General features: G+C 47.7%; 1 protein-coding gene across 1 annotated transcript in view; it reads left to right on the forward strand.

Annotated features, from left to right (window-relative positions):
* The window catches only part of FAM3D (FAM3 metabolism regulating signaling molecule D), a 54,074-nt gene that overhangs the window by 27,604 nt on the left and 14,109 nt on the right, over positions 1-12,361 (forward strand). The window lies entirely within an intron of this gene.

Consider the following 12,361-nt stretch of genomic DNA (forward strand, 5'->3'; position numbering starts at 1 on the left):
CAGGTGAGTGACAGGAAAACTTTTGAGCAAGTCAGTGGTAGGTGACTTCAGTTGCTACTTAAAGTAAATGCTCAGTCCCAGACCCTAGCCCCATTCCACACCTTCCACCTGCTCGCTGTCCCTTGCTGGGTTCTAACCCTGGATCTTGACTCTAACCAATTTACTCTTATCCCTCAGTCAATCATATTTATGGAGCATTTATCGGATGCAGTACACTGTACAAAGCCCTTGGGAGAGTATAACAGAGTTGGTAGATACGTTCCCTGCCCACAGCAAGCTTATAGTCTAGTGGGGGGTGGGCAGGAGACAGACATTAATATAAACAAATAAGTTATAGATATGTACATAAGGGCTGTGGGGCTTGGCGGGGGCGAGATGCAGGGGCGCGGGGTGAATAAGGATGCAAAACCAAATGCAAAAGTGACAGAGAAGAGAATGAGAGAAGAGAAAATGAGAGGTTAGTCGGGCAAGGCCTCTTGGAGGAGTCGTTCTTTTAATAAGTCTTTGAAGGTGGGGAGAGTGATCATCTGTTGGATATGAAGAGGGAAGACATTCCAGGAAGGAGGCAGTGCACAGGTGAGATGTCAGTGTCTAGATAGATGAGATGGAGGTACAGTGAGTAGATTGGCATTAGAGGAGTGAAATTTGTTGGCTGAGTTGTAGTAGGAAATGAGAGAGGTATGGTAGGAGAGGGAAAGGTGATTGAGTGATTTAAAGCCTATTGTAAGGCATTTATGTTTGATGTGGAGGTGCATGGGCAACCACTGCAGCTTCTTGAGGAGTGGGGAAACATGGACTGGATGTTTTTTAGGAAAGTGATCCAGGCAGCAGAGTGAAATATGGACTGGAGTGGAGAGGGACAGGAGGCAGGGAGGTCAGCAAGGAGGCTCTTGCAGTAATCAAGGTGGGATAGGTAAGTGCTTGGAATAAGGTGGTAGCATTTTGGATGGAGAAGAAAGGGAGAATTTTAGTGATGTTGTGAAGGCTGAACTGACAGGACTTAGTGACACTGAATATGTGGTTTGAAAGAGAGGTATCTGCATATCTGGATATCTGGATATCTGCAGCTCCAGACAATCCACTCCTCTCTCCTGCTCCATTCCCCATCATCCTCCACGTCCCTTCTGTTCCCTTGCCCTTCTCGCTCCTCCACTGCAATCCCTCTACCCACAAGCTCCAGATAGCTCATCTTTCCCTTGGCTGCTCTATCTGATGCTCCATCCAATTTTTTTTTCAGTTCCGTTTGGCAAAATGGTAAGGAAAAACAAAGGAAGCCGAGTCACTATCCAATCACAACAAAAAGTAGACTCTCAGAAAAAGAGTGGCTAATCCGCACCTAAATTTAAATTAACGCTTGATTTATTTTCAACAGGGTGTCTCTGTTTATCCTCCTCCCTCCCGGCCCACGCTACTGCACACTGTATTAAGCACTGGGGGAAATAACCAAAGAACATTAGCTTAGAAGCTGCACGGTCTAGTGGAAAGACCCTGGGATCTAATCACGGCTCTGCCACTTGTCAGTTGTGGGAAGCAGCGTGGCTCAGTGGAAAGAGCCTGGGCTACGGAGTCAGAGGTCATGGGTTTGACTCCCAGCTCTGCCACTTGTCAGCTGTGTGACTGTGGGCAAGTCACTTAACTTCTCTGTGCCTCAGTTACCTCATCTGTAAAATGGGGATTAACTGTGAGCCTCATGTGGGATGACCTGATCACCCTGTATCTCCCCCAGTGCTTAGAACAGTGCTCTGCACATAGTAAGCACTTAACAAATACCAATATCATTATTATTATTATTATTATTATTATTAAGTCACTTCACTTCTCTGTGCTGTTACCTCATCTGTAAAATGGCGATTAAGATCGTGAGCCCCATTGTTGTATACGTGGATGTGTACAACCTGATAATCTTGTATCAACCCCAACGCTTAGTAGAGTACCTGGCACATACTAAGTGTTTAACAAATACAATTAAAACAAAAAGGCAAGACAGTGAGGTCCAGGGGAAAGGAAGAGGGTCTGGGGGTGAGAGCAGGGCATCATTTCCTCAGTTCCAAGCAAAGGCTTTTCCAGGTGCACAGCATCCTCTCTGCCTTCTGGCTTCTGAGAAGCAGCTTGGCCTAGTAGAAAGGGCATAGGACTGAGAGTCAGGAGACCTGAGTTCTAATCCCATCTTTGCCAATGGCCACTGTGTGACCTGGGACAGGTCATTTGACTTCTCTGTGTCTCTGTTTCTTCACCTGTAAAATGGGGATTAAATACCTGTTCTCCCTCCCACTTAAACGCTGAGTTCCCTCTGGGCCAGGGACTGGCTCTGATCTGACTGTATCTACCTTACTATGCAAGGCTCATAGTAAGTGCTTAAAGCTCACCTCCTCCAAGAGGCCTTCCCTGACTGAGCTCCCCTTTTCCCTCTGCTCCCTCTACCCCCCCCTCACCTCTCCGCAGCTAAACCCTCTTCTCCCCCCTTTCCCTCTCCTCCTCCCCATCTCCCATCCCACCCCCTCAGCACTGTACTCATCTGCTCAACTGCATATATCTTCATTACCCTATTTATTTTGTTAATGAGATGTACATCACCCTGATTCTATTTATTTGCTATTGTTTTAATGAGATGTTCTTCCCCTTGATTCTATTTATTGCCATTGTTCTTGTCTGTCTGTCTCCCCGGATTAGACTGTAAACCCATCAAAGGGCAGGGACTGTCTCTATCTGTTACCGATTTGTACATTCCAAGAGCTTAGAACAATGCTCTGCACATAGTAAGCACTCAATAAATACTACTGAATGAATGAATGAATGACATGAGTCGAGGATAATGCAAAGGTTACAGTCTTATGAGATGGGAAGGATGGGGGTCCTGCCTATAATGATAGGAAAATCATGGGATGGACAGGGTTTGGGTGGGAAGATGAGAACTTCTGCTTTGGATATGTTAAGTTTGAGGTATTGGTGGTACATCCAAGTAGAGATGTCCTGTAGGCAGGAGGAAATGCAAGACTATGGAGAGGGAGAGAGATCAGGGCTGGAGTTGTAGATTTGGGAATTTTCCACATAGAGATGGTAGTTGGTAATGGGAGCGAATGAGTTCTCCAAGAGAGTGGGTATAGATGGAATATAGAAGGGGATCCAGAACTGATCCTTGAGGGTCTCCCACAGTTAGGAGTCCCTGACACTTCCTTTAACTCCAACCCCTCCTGGCTTTCACATCTGCCCTGCCCCTCATCCTCACCTCATGGGGGTGGAATAAATTTCAGATTGGGCTGGACCTGAGGAAACAATCAATCAATCAAACAATCAATGGTATTTACTGATTCCTTCCTGGGTGCAGAGAACTGTGCTAAAAATTGTACAGATGGAGCCGTAACCCAACCTAGGCTGAAGTAGAGAATCAGGGATTATTGCCACTGTAGTTGGAAAAAGATGGTGGGAAACAGAGGAGCTAAGAGTCGCTGTTGTTTGTGGCTCAGCCCCCTGCCACTTATCCTTCAACCTCATATAGCCCCTTCTCTTGCCCCCTTCTCCCCATTTCTTGGCTCTCCTGCAGGATCAAGGGATTGGGGACTAAAGCAAAGTCAGTTTCCAGCAACTCCTACCTCCAGTCTTATCAGAGGCTTTTTCTCATCACTCCACCAATAGTGATGGGAATGGCCCTTGGCTACCCCACCCTCTCACATCCAGAATTCCCCAACTCCAACCCACAGTGGGCCAGCTTTACAATCTGAAATGGTGAGGAGGGGTTTTCAAGGAAGAATAAAATTACACCTAGAGCTGAGAATTAGTCTGGAACCACCTGCATAGGGCAAAGAGCCTGTACCCTAGCAGAAGAACAGTTCAGGGAAAGGAGAAAAGATCCAGGGTATGGCTACACTCTCAGAATCCCTGTCCCTCTGTTCCCCTCTTTTGAGTCACACCACATTTAGGAAACAAGAGAGAAACCCAATTTTGGATGAGACTAGAGAAGCAGCATGGCTCAGTGGAAAGAGCACGGGCTTTGGAGTCAGAGGTCATGGGTTCAAATCCCGACTCAGACACTTGTCAGCTGTGTGACTTTGGGCGAGTCACTTAACTTCTCGGTGCCTCAGTTACCTCATCTGTAAAATGGGGATTAAGACTGTGAGCCCCTCGTGGGACAACCTGATTCCCCTGTGTCTACCCCAGTACTTAGAACAGTGCTCGGCACATAGTAAGCGCTTAACAAATACCAACATTATTATTATTTCCAAGCTAAGAGTATATGGACATTCAAGATGGCATTTGGTCACAAAAGTATAAAAATCAGAGTGTAGAAAGAATTACTCTTATAGGCTGTCCATTTTACTAAAAGAAAAAAATCCTTTAATACACAGTTTACCCTAACCTGAACATCCCTCTACTTCCACCCCAAAAGATAGTACAGCAATGAGAGATGGGCCAAGACTCGAGGCTACCCAAAAGCTCCAGAGCAATTTAAACATGTAAGAAGGGGCAATTTCTCACTGGATCTCATTAAACCAAAATAACTCTTTGTGGGACTTCTTCAACTTCTATGTAAGCCTGTAGCAAAATGTAGTAGTTGTAGTAGAAATAGTAATAAATAATAATTATGGCATTTGTTAAGCACTTACTATGTGCCAGGTGGTATACTAAGCTCTGGGGTGCATACAATCAAATCGGGTTGGACTCAGTCCCTGTTCCACATGGGGCTCACAGTCTCAATTCCCATTTTCCAGATGAGGTAACTGAGGCCCAGAGAAGTTAAGTGACTTGCCCAAGGTCACACAGCAGGCAAGTGGCAGAGCCGGGATTAGAACTCATGACCTTCTGACTCCCAGGCCTGTGCTCTATGCACTGCATCATGTGGCTTCCACTAGTAGTCGTAGCAGTAGTAATAGTAGTAAAAGTATTCATTGAGTACTTACTGGTTCCAATGCACCCTACTAAGCACTTGGGAAAGTACAACAGAAGCATGAAATACATTACCTGCCCAAAAGAAGCTTATGATCTAATGGAAGAGACAGATGTAAAAGTATTTACAAATGGTGTAATCAGAATTACTTGAATATCAGAATGCTGGAACTCCTTAGGAAACTCTTACTCAAAGTGTTCCTTGATTTTACCAAATGGACTGCTCTGAGCAACAGATAAGAATCAGATTTAACTCTGTCAGCATCTCAGATCTGGTATCTTACTTTGCTGGGCAAAAGCAGAGAAACTGTGGTTTAAATTGATATGTTGGGAGTGGACTGTGGTATCTTCTCTTTTTTCCATTAAAGTCCTGGGAATGATTTTGTAACCACAAGAGAAGGTGAGGTACAGCTCCAGAAAACCTTCAGAGTTTGAAGTGTCAAGGTTATTTATCATTCTTGGCTATGCATTTGGCAAACTCCTCCTTGGCTGTATTTGTTGTCCTCTTGATCTAGGTATACATATACAAAGTGAAATAAAGAGTTTTGACAATTATCCTATTCATTTGATTTATATACACAGTCACCTAGATAAATCAAGTCAAAAAATTCATCTGAAATTGCTCGAGATTGGCAATCTACATGGAGGGTTGCCCTACTAATAGTCATCATTTTATTTCACTCTCTGCAGTCTAGACCCAATCACGGTAGAGGTAAATCTGGTGTCACCACCACTTCTCCCTAAATTTTCTAATAAAACCATGTAATCGAAAACAAAAGCCCAATAAGCCAGATTCTTGTTTTGGGGTTTTTTATAGTATTTGTTAAGTGCTTACTATGTGCTAGGCACTTTACTAAGCACTGGGTAGATACAAGCTAATCAGGTTGGACACAGTCCATGGCCCACATCGGGCTCACAGTCTTAATGCCCATTTTACAGATGGGTAACTGAGGAACAGAGAAACGAAGTGACTTGCCGAAGGTCACTCAGCAGAAAAGTGGTGGACCTGGGATTAGTACCCAGGGCTTTCTGATTCCCAGGCCCGTGCTCTATCCACTACGCCACGCTGCTTCTCGTGTTAACAAGGAAACCTCAATAGTCTTTAAAAGCAATTATTTAGATCCAGTGTGTTTAGTACCCAGTGCATCATGTCTTAATGCTTAAACCATAGGCGCTTGATGAGAACTCTAAAAGGTAATAATTGTTATAACACTTTCATGAGGAAAGAGCATGAGACTTGGTGTCAGGAGCCTTGGGACACCAAGGACACCAAGGAGATGTGCCTTCTGAAATTAACCCTTTTTTTCCCAACTCCTTCTCCCTTTTGTATCACCTATGCACGTGGGTCTGTAACCTTTGGGCATTTGATATTCACCCTACCTTCAGCCCCACAACATTTATGTACATCTCCATAAGTTGTTTATTTATACTAATGTATTCACCCCACCCTCAGACCCAAAGCATTTATGTTTATATCCCTAAATTTTTTATATTAATGTCTGTCTCCTCCTCTATACTGTAAACTCGTTGTGGGCAGGGAGCGTGTCTACCAACTCTGTTGTACTTTCCCAAGCACTTAGTACAGTGCCCTGCACTCAATAAGCACTCAGTAAACACCATTGGTTGATTGATTGATTGATTGTAACCCCAGTTCTGGCACTAGCCTGCTTGGTGACCTTGGGGAAGTCACTTAACTGCTCTTTTTCTCAAGATCCTCATCTGTAAAATGGGGATTGTTTATTGTCGTCAGTGCTGCCACCCACCTCTCTGGCCTCACCAGCCGCCTGACTTTGAGTTTGATCAGGTCGTCCCTTAATCAAGCCTACCCCCGACCCTGGTCATCGCCCGCTTACTAACACTACTGTATTGTATCATACTGTATCATGTTGCTATATTACCGATTTTGTTTGTTACTATTTATTGTTGTCAGTGCTGCCACCCACCTCTCTGGCCTCACCATGTCCCGCCTTCCCCCCTCCTCCCGCCCGCCCCTTCCTATCCTCCCCTTCCCATTCCCCTCTCTCGCTCAGCTCTTTCCCGCTCTCTCCTCTGCCTCCCCCCCCCGCCCTAGAACCCCACTTTACCAGCACTACCCCTCTTCCCCCTCCCCCTACCCTCCCCCCCACCAAACCCCCTCCTCACCCCCTCCCCCCTTCTCTCTTCCCCACCCACGCCCCATCCCAGTCCTCCTGTCCCACTGCTACCCCTCATCCCCCTCTCCCCGTCCAGGGCCCCGCCACCTCCTTCCCATCCAAACCCTCCCCTCCCCCCGCTCTCCCCCCCTCCCCCCCTTGCACCCACAGCTACTTTCAAGTGTGGCCTCTGGAACCCCCACTCCATTACAGGTGAACTACCTTTCGTCCATGACCTTTTCCTTTCCCGCTCTCTCCTCCTCCTCGCCCTTTCAGAAACGTGGCTCACTCCCGAAGACACGGTCTCCGCCACTGCTCTCTCCACCGGAGGCCTCTCCTTCTCCCACTCCCCCAGACTCACCGGTAAGGGAGGAGGCGTCGGCTTCCTCCTCTCACCCCGTTGGCGCTTCCGCACTATCCCTCCTCCCCCCTCCCTCTCCTTCCCCTCCTTCGAAGCCCATATCATTCGCCTCTACCACCCCCTCCAGATACTTGTCGCTGTCATCTACCACCCTCCTGGTCCCACCTCCGACTTCTTCAACCACCTAGACCCCTTTCTCACCTTCCTTCTCTCCTTCTCTCTGCCCACTCAGATCCTCGGAGACTTCAACATCCATATGGATGTACCCAATGACTCCTCTGCCGCCCGCCTGCTATCCCTCCTCGACTCTGCCGACCTCCTGCTCCACCATACCGCGCCCACTCACCGACTCGGTCACACCCTCGATCTCATCATCTCCTACCGCTGCACTATCTCCTCCCTCACCAACTCTGAAATCCTTCTCCTCACCTGCCTCATCTCTCACACTCCCTCCCCCTGCAAATCTTTGCTACTGCCCCACAGAGACCTCCGCTCTCTTGATCCCATCCGAAAAAAAAGAACACTCCCGAGAAATGCATACATATTGAACTCCAATAAACATTATTGAGGAGAGGGATTTCTCTGAAGGCGTGGAAATGAAGCTGTTTGCTAATCAGATTGGCAAACAATTTATGCAAACATCCCAGGAGAGCTGCATTGTAAACACCCTCTCCTCCAGGGAGCAATCAGCCAAGATTACCCTTGTATATCCAAAGTGGCATTAACTGAGCTCTGCGTTGTTAAAGGGGAGGTGCTTCTATGAAAGGTGGGTCTCCACCTCTCCATCTCTTCTTCTCTATCCTTTTCCAGACTTCTCCCTTCCAATCTTCTCCAGACTTCTCCCTCCCTCCTCACCTCCGCCAAACTGATTCTCTTTCCCTCTTCAAAACCCTACTTAAAACTCACCTCCTCCAAGAGGCGTTCCCAGACTGAGCTCCTCTTCTCCCTCTACTCCCTCTGCCATCCCCCCTTTACCTCTCCGCAGCTAAACCCTCATTTTCCCCTTTTCCCTCTGCTCCTCCACCTCTCCCTTCCCATCCCCACAGCACTGTACTCGTCCGCTCAACTGTATATGTTTTCGTTACCCTATTTAATGTTTAATGTTAATGAATTGTACATCGCCTTGATTCTATTTAGTTGCCATTGTTTTTACGAGATGTTCTTCCCCTTGACTCTGTTTATTGCCGTTGTTCTTGTCTGTCCGTCTCCCCCGATTAGACTGTAAGCCCGTCAAACGGCAGGGACTGTCTCTATCTGTTGCCGACTTGTTCATCCCAAGCGCTTAGTACAGTGCTCTGCACATAGTAAGCGCTCAATAAATACTATTGAATGAATGAATGTCTTTCCAAAAGCATCTCTCCTCACCTTGCCGCCCTGTTCTCACTTCCCACTCTCGACGATCAGGTTTCCACTCTCAACTCCACCCTCTCCACTCATCTCAACTCTCTCGCCCCCCTTTCCCTCCGCCGCTCTCGCTCCACTAACCCACATCCCTGGATCACCTCCTCTGTCTGCCTCCTACACTCCTATGCTCGAGCTGCCGAGTGCTGCTGGCAAAAGTCCAAGCACCAAGCCGACCGCACACACTTCAAATTTATCCTTTCCTGCCTTAACTCTGCCCTCCTCCAGGCAAAACCTCTCCTCCCTCATCGACACCCATGCCCGTCACCCCCGCCAATTGTTCCGGACCTTTAACTCTCTCCTTAGGCCCCCTGTTCCTCCCCCTCCCCCATCTCTCACCTCCCAATGATCTGGCCACCTACTTCATCACAAAAATCAACACAATCAGGTCTGAGCTCCCCAAAGTCACCCCTCCGCCTCTCCCCTCCCCCCCACCAACCCTCTCCCCTACTTTCCCATCCTTCCCTGCAGTATCCTCAGAGGAGATCTCCTCCCTCCTCGCAAGTGCCACCCCCTCCACCTGCGCCTCGGACCCCATTCCCTCTCACCTTATTAAAAACATCGCCCCTGGCCTCCTCCCTTCCTTAACTTCTATTTTTAACCACTCAATCTCCAGTGGCTCCTTCCTCTCTGCCTTCAAACATGCCCACGTCTCCCCCATCCTAAAAAAACCCGCTCTCGACCCCACTTCCCCTTCCAGTTATCGCCCTATCTCCCTACTACCCTTCCTTTCCAAAATCCTAGAACGAGTCGTCTACAATCGCTGCTTAGAATTCCTTAACTCCCATTCTCTCCTGGACCCCCTCCAATCTGGCTTCCGTCCCCTCCACTCTACCGAGACTGCTCTCTCTAAGGTCACCCATGACCTCCTTCTTGCCAAATCCAATAGCTCCTACTCCATTCTAATCCTCCTTGACCTCTCTGCTGCCTTTGACACTGTCGACCATCCCCTCCTTCTCCACACCGTATCTCACCTTGGCTTCACGGACTCCGTCCTCTCCTGGTTCTCCTCTTATCTCTCTGGCCGGTCATTCTCGGTCTCCTTTGCAGGCACCTTCTCCCCCTCCCATCCTTTAACTGTTGGAGTTCCTCAAGGGTCAGTTCTTGGCCCTCTTCAGTTCTCCATTTACACTCACTCCCTTGATGAACTCATTCGCTCTCATGGCTTTGACTACCATCTCTACGCAGATGACACACAGATCTACATCTCCGCCCCGGTCCTCTCCCCCTCCCTTCAGGCTCGCATCTCCTCCTGCCTCCAGGATGTCTCCACCTGGATGTCGGCCCGCCACCTAAAACTCAACATGAGCAAGACTGAGCTTCTCATCTTCCCTCCCAAGCCCGGTCCTCTCCCAGACTTCCCTATCACCGTGGATGGCACGACCATCCTTCCCGTCTCTCAGGCCCGCAATCTCGGTGTCATCCTTGACTCGTCTCTCTCGTTCACCCCACACATCCTCTCCGTTACCAAGACCTGGCGGTTTCACCTTTACAATATCGCCAAGATTCGTTCTTTCCTCTCCACCCAAACGGCTACCTTACTGCTACAGGCTCTTGCTATATCCCGGCTACACTACTGTGTCAGCCTTCTCTCTGATCTCCTCTCTCGCCCTGCTCCAGTCTATTCTTCACTCCACTGCCCGGCTCATCTTCCTGCAGAAACGATCTGGGCATGTCATTCCCCTTCTTAAACACCTCCAGTGGTTGCCTATCAACCTCCGCTCCAAACAAAAACTCCTCACTCTAGGCTTCAAGGCTCTACATCACCTTGCCCCTTCCTACCTCTCCTCCCTTCTCTCTTTCTACTGCCCACCCCGCACACTCCGCTCCTCTGCCACCCACCTCCTCACCATCCCTCGGTCTCGCCTATCCCTCCATCAACCCCTGGGCCACGTCCTCCCATGGTCCTGGAATGCCCTCCCTCCTCACCTCCGCCAAACTAATTCTCTTCCCCTCTTCAAAACCCTACTTAAAACTCACCTCCTCCAAGAGGCCTTCCCAGACTGAGCTCCCCTTTTCCCTCTACTCCCTCTACCGCCCCCCCTTCACCTCTCCACAGCCTAACCCTCTTTTCCCCCCATTTCCCTCTGCTCCCCCCTCCTTCCCATCCCCTCAGCACTGTACTCGTCTGCTCAACTGTATATATTTTCATTACCCTATTTATTTTGTTAATGAAATGTACATCGCCTTGATTCTATTTAGTTGCCATTGTTTTTACGAGATGTTCTTCCCCTTGACTCTATTTATTGCCATTGTTTTTATCTGCCTGTCTCCCCCGATTAGACTGTAAGCCCATCAAATGGCAGGGACTGTCTCTATCTTTTGCCGACTTGTTCATTCCAAGCGCTTAGTACAGTGCTCTGCATGTAATAAGCGCTCAATAAATACTATTGAATGAATGGGATAAGATGTTTGCTTTCCTACCTCTTTTATTCTGAACCCCATGTGGACTGGGTCTGCATTTGATCTAATTAACTTGTACCTACTCCAGTGGTTGACATATCATAGTAACTGGTTAACAAAAACAAGAACTATCTAATGTTCTCATTTCCTTTTTGATTACATTAGCCCTTCTACCCTTTCACTCATTTCATTTTTTTAGGAATGCTTAATAAATTCAAAGCTAATCGCTTGTCAAATATTTGATAGCTGATTTATTATTAATTTTAAATGACTAATTTTTTGCACTCCCAAGATATCATCCTGACACCACTTAGCAAGGCTAAGAAAAGAAAAATATCTGACACATCCACTTCCTCCATATCAGCTGAAGAAACAAGTTTCATCTAGACCCTTCCACTGGCTCCAGTTGAAAAGGGGACCAGAGCAAAAATCCTCTGCTATCTCTTTGGCTTTAAACTCAGCTCTTGGGGAACTTCTTCAAGAATCACCTCAGCCTCTACTGTCAGGCAGTAATCCCTAATCTTTCCATTGATCTGCCTCTAAGTCATACTGTTAGGCTGTTTGTGATCTTCGGCAGGTCCCCGCTAGAAGCACATGGAATCTTTTGGCCTTGAGTCCATGAAGACTAATGCAACTCAAACAGATTTGGGATTTTCAGGGTGCTGGGGAGAGAGGTTACAGTTTCCTGCTTTGGGAGTTGGAACAACTCAAAACTCTTCAAATCTCATTTATGTTTCATAACATCTTCATCCTAAGCAATCAGCCCAGACAAGCTAACAGGCTCATGACCTCCCCCAAACAAGCTGACCCAAGTTCATCTTGGAAATATTTCACACCGTACTCACAGTTGGAGCACCCTGTACTATTTTTGCCCATGTTCTCACTGTGGCTCTTTGATGCTGTGACTCTTCCTGCTCCACTGACTCCCAGTGACTGCTGGAAAGAGGAGCTTTCCTTCAAGATGGTGGAGGGACTAGTCCCCTACAAAAGGAAGCTGTAATCTCCCTGACAGTTTTGCATCCATCTGGGTTGTCCATCTCACACTGCCGCTCTTGGTCACATCTTCAGTTTCTACAACACCCTCTTGTTCTTGGGCAGAGTCTGAACATTCCACCCAGGCAAGCTGTGGTTCTTGGAGCCTCCTTGTCCTCATCATCAACCTCTCTATCAATTTAGATTTATT

This window comes from Ornithorhynchus anatinus, chromosome X1 (genome assembly GCF_004115215.2).
Source record: "Ornithorhynchus anatinus isolate Pmale09 chromosome X1, mOrnAna1.pri.v4, whole genome shotgun sequence".
Taxonomy (NCBI): domain Eukaryota; kingdom Metazoa; phylum Chordata; class Mammalia; order Monotremata; family Ornithorhynchidae; genus Ornithorhynchus; species Ornithorhynchus anatinus.